Genomic DNA, 10706 nt, shown 5'->3' with positions numbered 1-10706 from the left:
AAAGAGTTAAATTAAGACAGTTTCATGTATTTCATTAAGCAAAATACCCTGATGCAGTATCAAAAGATGAGCATCACCGAAACGTTGCTGAAACAAGCTGCCCAAATCTAATGGAGAAAATGAAAAATTCTCCCATTTCCCTTGTTGAAAGTGAGCATGGCATGCAGTGCCATAATGGTATCAAGAAAGATTTAAGCCGGTTCTGCTATATTTCACTTTAATTAATTCAGAGATTATTTTGTAAGACAATAAACTTCTGGATGCAATTAGGTGACACATATCATGTATTCATATATTCGGGAAGTGCCATTCTCTTTCAAGGACAAACAAGTCCAAAATATCTGACCAAAGGGTGCAGAGGGGAGGTTGGGAAGGATCTTCAAACTACAGGATCCAAAGCAGTGGTGAAATGTAAAATTTGTTACTACTGGTTCTGTGGGCGTGGCTTGGTGGTGGTGGTGGTAATGTGACTGAGTGAGCGTGGCCAACTTTTTTTTTTTTAACTTTTAAAATCATTTTTTCTACAACCTCTTCGGCCAAAGAGGTTGTTAAAAAAATGCTTTTAAAAGCCTCTGATGATCCCAGTTGAGCCGCACAATCATCAGAGGCTTTTTTTTTTTAACTTTTAAAAGCATTTTTTCTGCCACAGAGGTTATAGAAAAAAATGCTTTTAAAAATTAAAGAAAAGCTTCTGATGATCGCGCTGCTCAGCTGGGCATGGGGGGGGGAAGGGATTTTTGCTACTGGTTCTCCGAACCACCTGCCACCCTCACTAGCAGATCGGGCGATCCGGTCCAAATCAGGAGTACTTCACCCCTGATCCAAAGCTATTAGTCCTCTGTTGCAGTCCCAATGCAATGAATGGAAGGGAAGGAAAAAGGGAAGGGAAGGGAAGGGAAGGGAAGGGAAGGGAAGGGAAGGGAAGGGAAGGGAAGGGAAGGGAAGGGAAGGGAAGGGAAGGGAAGGGAAAAACCAAGTAGATCAGTAATTTCTGTTTCTTCTCAGATTTACATTCTGTTTCTCCCTTCCCAGAAGGTGACCCAATTCACTGGACTTTTCCAATATCAAAGCCTTTGATGGCACAATAAAATTGTTCTATAAGAAAATAAATGTGGGCTAATTCTATAGAGAACTTTGGTTTTGTTTCCCTTCAGTCTTAAACACTACATTTACACATGCGAATAGCAAACCTGGACAATGTTCCGCATAACAGCTTGGTGTTCCTTAGTAGTTAGCCACAGAGCTGCACATGTTGAAGAAATGAATTTGTGTCTGTGGTAGATGCTTCTACTGAGAGATACAGTTTAATATGTATCGAGCGCAGCATAAATTCCTCATTAACCTTTACAACCATCTGGAGAAAGAGCTGCTGCTTATATCACAACAGACCACATCAGTGACAGTGACTGTAACCTAAAATGCTGCATTTTATGAGATAGTGGAGAAGTTGGTGCCAAGGCAGTCAGAGTCATGAGCTATTAAATTACTAATTGGAGCATACAAAAAGTAGCTACATTGGGTTATCCCTGCACAGTTTTTAAGGGCTTAAAAGATCATATCACTGTAAAACAACTGTAATAATTACTCAGCCAGAGTTTCAAGAAGATGCACTTTCCTTCAGGAAAATTATACTGTCTCCTATAAAAATTTGCTAATTTTTATAGCAGACAACCCCTCCGATATAACACCAAACATTGCTTTCAAATTTCCAAAGGCTACTAACTTGAGCCATTCACATGTAAATTAAAGCTCATGACTACTTTATTTTAAAATCAGCTACATTAAAATTGTATATTGAATAAAAAAGATAAAAAGATGTCCAGTCATGTCCGACTCTAGGGCTTGGTGCTTATCTTCTAGGGACTTGATAGAGCTGTGGGATGGAGGCTGCTTGTTTGCGTATTGTTTGCTTAGAATTTTGATATAGAGGCAAAATGAAAATAAAATAGGAAAAAGATTGCTTCTAATGTAGTCAAAGACAAGAGGATAAGGCATCCCTCCTGTAATATATTTTCCCATTCTTTGACACATTGTAGTTGAATTCCTCTACCTCTACTTTCTATATTATTCTGTGATTGAGCAATGATTTTGTAGACTAATCCTGAAATAGGACTTCTAAAAGAATCAGAACCACAAAACTGAAAAGAACGAAGTCAGAGCTGGGCCAGCAGATACAACATGGCAAATCTTTCCTTTTATGGAAAGGACAGGACTTCCAAGATGCCAATACAGATAGTCTTCAACTTATGACCAGTGGCTTAGTGACCATTCAAAGTTACAACAAATGTAACTTTATTTGTTGTAATGATCTTGTTTTAAAGTTCCAATAGCTGCCGCCCTTCCATGAGCCTATGGCCACATTTTAGGCATTTGGCAACTGGCCCTTATTTATGGCTGTTTCAGCATCCTACAGTCCTGTGATCACAATTTATGACATTTTTGCTGAAAACCAGCATTTACTTTTGGCAAAAATGCCCCATAGTGAACAATGTTTTGCTTAACAATCATTTTACAATCATAGCATTTGTTCATCAACTACCAAATAAAGATAATTAAATCTGGTCCAGTCACACAATGCCCCAGTTTAGGACTGTCATAAGACTTACAAAAGTACAGGGAGCTGAGGTGGCACAGTGGTTAGAGTACAGTACTGCAGGCTACTTCAACTGACTGCCAGCTGCAGTTTGGCAGATCAAATCTCATCAGGCTCAAGGTTGACTCAGCCTTCCGTCCTTCCGAGGTCGGTAAAATGAGGATCCAGATTGTTGGGGGCAATATGCTGACTCTGTAAACCACTTAGAGAGGGCTGTAAAAGCACTATGAAGCGATATAGAAGTCTAAGTGCTAGCCCAAAACTTCTGTTGCTAAGCAAGCAAGTTGTTAGGTGAGTATTCCCCCATTGCGGGAATGACCTTGGTCATCATTGCAGTTGTCAAGTGAATGATGTGGTCATTAAGAAAATCTGGCTTCCCCTATTGACTTTGCTTTTCAGAAGCCACCTGGGAAAGTTACAAATGGTGATCACATGAGCCCAGGACAGAGAAACTGTCATAGTACATGCCAGGTGCCTAGTGCTCGAATTTTGATCATGTAATATAAGGATGCTGTAATGGTCATGTGAAAAATGGTCATAAATCATTTTTTTCAGTGTCTTGTCTTAGGACGGTCATTAAACAAATAGTTGTAAGTGAAAGAATACCTGTAATGAGAAGGTTCCATTACAATTGAGCAGTATTGTATGGGCAACCTTGCTTCTCTCTATAAATGAAAAACATGTCTCTGTTCTGCCCCAGCTACGGACCCCAAAGAACACAGCACACACAAAGTCTGTACAAACCTTAGTTTACTAAATTAAATCAGTCTTTTTCAAATAAAGGCTGTTAATTAACTTTCTTAACAGCCTACAAGAATCCAAAGAATAAATAATCATAATCTTACTATGGTTGGCAGAAAGCCCAGAAGCAATTTGCAGAAAACTAAGATCAGGACGTGAAGGAGAGTGAACAAAGTTGTTCCCTGCAAATTGCCTCAGTCGTTGTCCTTCCTTAAATAGGCTAAGGAAGTGGCCAATTAGCCCCAAGCCTTACTCTCGAGGAGACCTCCTCCTGAGGAACCACTCCTGCCTTTTGGCAGCTCTGCATCAAGAGGCTCCTCCTCTTCTTCCTCTTCACTTACGGGAGCTTCTGGAGATTCTGAAGGCCCTGGCTGAATCCCCGCCTCTGGCACCACATCTTCTCCAGCCTCCTCATTGTCTGACTGCTGCTGGCGCAGCACCACACCAGTCTCCTCACTGTTGGAATCAGCTACTAGCTGCACAGGCCACTGACGGGCCACAACAGTCCCATATATATGATGTGAGGGGGAAAATAAGCCTCAAGAGCCACCTAGACCAGCCTTCTCAACTTGCTGACCAGAAACTTCCAATTCTTGGATTAGGGAAATAAATTATCAAATGTGAGACATCAGGCATTTAATTCAGGATCCTTTTTAAATGGATTTTGCTGGCTCCTCATTTCTGTGGAGGGATTTCCTTGGTAGAAGACGCTATCCAGATATCTGAAAGTGATATGAGAATATTGCTGTTGGTTTGCTTATCCTGTTCCCCCAACACAAATCCAATCTCACCACTTTTCATAAGATCTTAACAAGGCTATACAAATACATCTAACAACGAAATCGAAATTCATGGGAAGAGAACAGTTCCAAGTTCAAAACAAATTTTCAAGGTCATGCCAGTATTACTAATTGGGACCAGAACAGTCCATGTGGATGACAGTAGTGTTATTGGTCAAAATGGTCTGAACAATTTATAGCCTAGCAGCTTCACTCTGAACCAGTCGAAGTTTCCAGACGCTCTTCAAAGACTGCCACACACAGAGTATATTACATAATCAAATATGCTTTTTAGGAGGAGATGAATTATTGTGGCTAGATCATTCTGACACAGCTGGTGAACTAGCTTCCACTGGAAAAAAATGCCTTTTTAAATATAGCTACCACCTGAGCATCAGGATCCAAGAATCCTTGAATATTGCAAGTCTGAATCTTGAATATTGCAAGCCTAAGGTTGGTGATGAGAGGAGGGAGCACAACTCAAATTGTAAAGAGTAAGGCCGAGATAACGGACTGAAGCCCTCAGGAAAAAAATTCTACATAGGTGCTACTTATTTATACCTTTTTCCCTTAGTTGGAAAATTTTCAAACTAGCCCCAATTCATTAACAATTGTCTGATTGATTATGTGCTATCAAGTTGATTTCAGCTCTTACCGACCACATAAATAGACCTTCTCCATGATGATTTACGTGTCAGCTTTGGAAGACAATTTTCTTTTTGCTTCTAAACTGCCACATATTTTAGCTGGGGAAGTTGGGAGGGGGCTAGAGCAGTAGAAAGTTAGTCATAACAACATTCCGTATTCAAGGACTTTTGCCTGCGTCTGATAGAGACTGCCTGAAGATTGTATCCGGTGGAGTGTGAAGAGTTGATTGGACAATGTGATGAACTTGTGGGTGTGGGGCAGGGCTGTGAACTCTTAGCTGGGTGGGGAAGACCTGGAAGCTTCAGATTCCCAGATGTGCCAACATGACATCTATAATAAATTGGAACTTTGAGGAACCTCACGCCTCAGAGCTTTATTTTGTTGGGGGTGTTCCTTGGAACCCTGACACTATATACAATCTGGCCCTTTAGATTTTCAGTTGTGCTGAAAGGTTTTCAGTTCAGTTGTCCTGTCACCATTGCAATTGAGTTTGTCCATCTTGCTGTTAGTTGTCGTTTTCTATTCCCTTCCACCTTTTTCAGCATTATAAACTTCTCAAGAGAGCTAGGTCTTCACACTATATAGGCAAAATATGATAATTTGAACTTGACATTTCTGCCTTGGATGAAAATGCTTTGTAATTTAAGTAAACGCCTACTATCACAATTTTGGGGGGTAAATGATGGATTTTACTCTATGTTTGGTGGTGATTATATAAATTTATAGTCTCTTCAGGTAACAATCTATTGTATCCCACTATTCCCACAGAGAAACAAATGGTCAATGTCTTGCCTAGAAAATAACATCCTTTATAATGAATAGATATATAAAGGAATTCCCATAAATATTTGCTTTTGTTATTTCAAATCAGCAACTTGGAGAGTTTTCAATGCTGCTCATCTCTTTTGGAAGACAAAATAAATGTTAAAATAATGAAAACATTAGTTGTTTTATAACTTATTCTCCTACAGAAGGGGCTAGATCAGTGATGGTGAACCTTTTAGGCACCGAATGCCCAAACTGCATGCGCGCATGTCCAAATGAAAAGGTGCGTGAGTGTGCAAACATGCATGCATGTGCAGCAGAGACCCGGAGACCAGCTGGCCGGCAGGAGGTGGGGCATCCCATCACCGGCAGTGGGGCACGAGGTAAGATCTTTTTCTTTTGTGAGCTTCTGTTTTGTCATTGGCAGGGAAACACTAGTTCACGAAAGAGATGCCATGGAGATTTGACCTGGGGCGATAGCGCACGTGCCAGCAGAGAGGGCTCTGTGTGCCACCTCTGGCACGCGTGCCATAGGTTCACCATCATGGAGGTAAATTTCCAAGTTCACATACTTCTGATTATTAGGGCTATGCAGATATTTAGAGAGGCACTTCACTGAATGGAGATTCAAAAAAAAAAAAAAAAACACTCAACACAAGGTGAAGCACAACCCTACTTCAAAACAGTCCATGAGGATTCTTGCCTCACTTTGCAGAAGACATTGCCATGAAACCTTTTGGGCAATCCAGGCAGATTGGCCCCAGCTCAGCAATTTCTTGAGGTAGCCCTGATTCCTTCTGTGAGTCACTTTGCAACATCAAAAAGGGCACATCACCTTGAGTCAAAACATCTGTTTGAAGCAGATCAACCATGATTCCCACACTCTTACTCATTATAATTTCAGTGCTAAGACTGGACCGCACTTCCCTTAATAGGTGGAAATGTTATTTACCCTATATTGCCAAAAGTTTCAGCAGCCTGCAAATGATTTTCAGAAAATTTATGATAGTTATTTGGAACCCAGAAGGAAAAGAAAACGTATCTAGTAACTTACTAATTCACTTCATTCACTGTGGCTAAAAAAGGTGTGATGCAATCAAGGCCTACTCAGGAAAATCTGATTTCAATCCTGGCAGAACAATTAGTTGTTTCAAAGGATACCAATAGAAATATATTTTTTGAGCACATCTGTTATTTCTGCTTTTAATTTTCAGCCACCAGTTTTAATTTAGAATCTGTACTGTAAGCGCTTCATTCTGTGAACATGAATTATATAATTTGCCAAACTAAGAGCTACAGCCAAAGTTTGTTTTTATTAAGCAATTTGCAATGGGTAACCAATGGACTTTCTCTAACTCTTTCCAGAACATCATTCTATGACGTTATAGAGTCTGAGAGAGTAAAATAACTTTGAACACATGAACTGGGTCACGGAGACCTTCTCATTCCTTCAGCTATGTTATGGATATCATACACTTTATGTAGTTACTATGTAAATGGAGGCATATGCATGTACATTGAACCCGTAGGTGTTTATTTATTTTATTTGCATTTCATATTTCTTAACTGCCCATCTCCCTTGGACTGATTCTGAAAAGGCAAAGGATAACTGGGAGAAAATTGGGATCAGGCAAGAGCATACGTTTTTGACAGGATTAACCACAATATGTTCCCTGCACGACTTCAGAGTTTATGTAAGAGATTTGTTCCATCTACCTCTGAAACCTCTTCTAATTGGTGACTTCAGTCTACTGTTCAAGTCAATCAACTCCAGTCCAATCAAGTTAGTCTACTTTCCTGATTTGCAATGCTTTCAAACCCTGAAGTATTTTAATTCTGCAGCACTTTACAGGGGGGAAAGGGAGAAGGGGGTGGTAAGTCAGGCTAGCAGTGCTATCCAAGATTGTCCCAAAACTGCGTGTCACAGCTATGCTATAAATGAAATTTTAAGCAGGTAGTATTGGTGTGCCTGGATAAAAATCTGCCTCTGGGCAAGTTGTTTTCCTTAAACTATACTTATGGCCCTGACAATCAATGTTGAGAACTGCTATTGCAGGGCAGCTTCTCAGAGGCATCAAATATGTATAGTGTATATGAAAAAGTCTTGCAAATTAGATGAGTGGAAACATCTAGTGTGAATATTCTGTTCTGTCCTATTCCTATTCCTATTCCTATTCCTATTCCTATTCCTATTCCTATTCCTATTCCTATTCCTATTCCTATTCCTATTCCTATTCCTATTCCGTTCCGTTCTGTTCTGTTCTGTTCTACTCTACTCTACTCGATTCGATTCGATTAATTAATACTACTGAAAGATTAAAGAATCTATAAAGAGTGCCAGTTTGGTCTAGTGATTAAGATGCCAAGCAAGAAACCTGGAGACTGAATGCTAAATCTTGTTTTAGACATGAAAACTGGCTGGGTAATTTTGGCCCAATCTCTCCTCTCCCTCTCCTTCTCCCTCTCTCTCTGAATTTTTTTAGGGCTGACTGGCTGGTTTTGATACTGTATATGCCCACTGTAAACAACATTTCAACATCTACCAAATGTTGGCATATTTGGAAGAATTTTTGCATATGGGTATAAAAAAGGCCGGTGAGTTGATGGTGAGTGGGTGACACTTCATCTGCCATTTTCTGCCAAAACTGCTCATCAAATATCCTTTGAAAGTGGAGTCAATGATACTGTCCAATTGCTTCCCTCCATCACTAACCCAATTTTCTTCTGGGAGGCAAAATGAAAGCACCACCATGCATCCCTTGTGGCACCCATTGACCAAAACTCTTGTCCAGCAGATCTTAGCTGAGATATTCTGAGCAAAATTCTTGGCCTGAACATTCTGGGGATACAACGTCCAGGAGATTTGGCCAGCAGGGATAGAGGCAGGAGGCATTGGGAATGAAAATGTTTCCTGCTTACATCTGGGATATGCTGCCAAGAAGCTTTGGCCAGTGGGTGTCAGTGGACAGATTGGTCAGCTGTGAGGATTACTCCTGCCTTGCCTTCCTCAAGACCTGCTGGCCCAGCTCTGGATGACAGGGAGATGCTTCAAGTTAGTTACTTCTGACATATTTGGTCAGATTCTATAATGGTACGTGGGAATGAACTTGTGAGCCAAGAGGAAGTGATGCAGACTGAAGAACCAACTTGCAAAAGATTTCTCATCTTACAGAAGAAGAGGAGGCATGGGAAGCATTTCAGGAATGATCCTCCTTAGTTTTCCAGAGAATAAAAGGAAAGGGGGGAGGGACCTCCAGTCTTGCAAAATTATGTTAATTATAATAAAGCTAAAGTTAGTACTGGTTGTTCTCCTTGGGTGGACTGTCTCAGATTCCTTGTAATTTGTGCTGAAGCCATTGGTACTACTAGAGGAGGAAATTCTTTTCTGTCTTCTTTTGTTCAGGTAGTCCTCAACTGAATGACAAAAAAGGATCCTGCCTATTACGGTTATAAATTGCAATGATCATAAAGAAGGTCCTGACAAGACCAACCTGATGTTACAACTTTTTTTGTGGGGGTTATTAAGTGAATTACCATGATACTTGAGTGAATCCATAATTGTTAAATGAACCCATTGTTTGTTATGAGTTGATTTTGCCAAAAACCAAAGTAAAGGCAGGTTTTCAGCAAAAATGTCATAAATTGTCATCATGTGACCATGGGAAGAGGGGCAATTCTGTAACTTCGGAACTGGGTCCATAAGTATCTTTTGATCTGTCGTAACTTCAAGTGGTCACTAAGTAACCATTTGTAAAGTGAGGACTACCTGTACTGTGAACTCTGCAGAGAAGATTCAGAGCAACTCCAAGCAGACCAAATCAAACTGACATATAATTTCACCTTGGTTTTATTTGCAAGAGGTGTTGAAGGCCCAGATCCAGCAGAACTGACCCTCAACCACTCATGACCGGAATGGGACTTTTTGCCTCCTACCCTTGGCCGCGCCTGCTTCTCTGCCAGGCTTCTGCCTCGGCGGATTCTCCTCTAGCTTTTCTCCTCAGCTGATACGCCCCCGCTCATTTGCCACGGCCAGTCAGTCATGGCCCCTCCATCCCACACACTTCAGCACGGCCCATTCGACGCCACATTGTTAGTCCCGGGCTTTTCGCCTCCTGGGACAGTTAGCCGCCAGCCAACCAGCTAGTTGCCAATACTGGCAGCCAGAAGCCAGCTTCATCCAAAGGAGTTTTTGTTTTGGGTGGCTATCCTAGCCTTAGAAAGAGAGAGGGAAGAAGGAAGGGAGAGAGAGAGAAAGAAAGAGAGAGAGAAAGAGAAAGAAAGAGAGAGAAGGGAGACAAGAAGAAAAGAAAGAAAAAGAAAGAAAGAAAGAAAAGGAAGGGAGGAAGGAAGGAAGGAAGGAAGGAAGGAAGGAAGGAAGGAAGGAAGGAAAAGGGTGGGAAGGTAGGGAGAGAAAAAGGAGAGGAAGAAAGGACCACAAACCCTGGCACTAGACACAGCTTCAGTGGATGCTTTGAAACAGCACAGCAATGCAGGACTAGAAGGGACCTAAGAGGTCATCCAGTCCAACCCCCTGCTCCAGCAGGAGGCCTTATATCATCTTGATATAATTAGATGTGCCTCTAACACAGAGGAGAAATTCCCAGAAAAGGGAAGAAGTTTACTAGGCAAGGCTCCCATGCAGAGGAAGGCAGAGATAGTCCTTGACGAAAAGTCCTAAACCCTTCATGACTGCCTGATCAGAAGAGAGTAGTAAAGGTATATAGACAGTTAAGGATTTACACTGGGTCTCCTTTTTTCCCTATCACCGCCTGCTCTTTGTGTAAGAAATCACAAAGTTGGGTGTAGTGGTTAAGGCACCAGGCTATAAAATGGGAATTCGAATCCTGTCTTAGTTATGAAAGCCACCTGGGTGACTTTGAGCCAGTCACTCTCTTTCGTCCCAACCCATCTCACATGGTAGTTATTGTGAGGAAAATAGAAGGAGAAAGATGTATTGGATATGTTTGCCTGCCTTGAGTTATTTGTAAAAATAATAAAGACAAGATACAAACAAATAAATAAAATAATTTCCTCTTGCCTTTTTTCCCAAGCAACATAAGCATGGATGTAGCTAGCTGAGCTTTGTCCGTCTCTCTAAAGTATTTCTTGTAAATAAATCTCCTTTCTGTTATAATCAGTAATGCCTGTTCTGCTACTCCTTTCTCAGGTCAGATTCCTGC

The sequence above is a fragment of the Pantherophis guttatus genome, chromosome 2, assembly GCF_059756535.1.
Source record: "Pantherophis guttatus breed Tessera chromosome 2, ASM5975653v1, whole genome shotgun sequence".
In the NCBI taxonomy this organism is placed as follows: Eukaryota; Metazoa; Chordata; class Lepidosauria; order Squamata; family Colubridae; genus Pantherophis; species Pantherophis guttatus.
The sequence above is the reverse complement of the archived record's forward strand: the minus strand, read 5'-3'. Positions refer to the sequence as shown.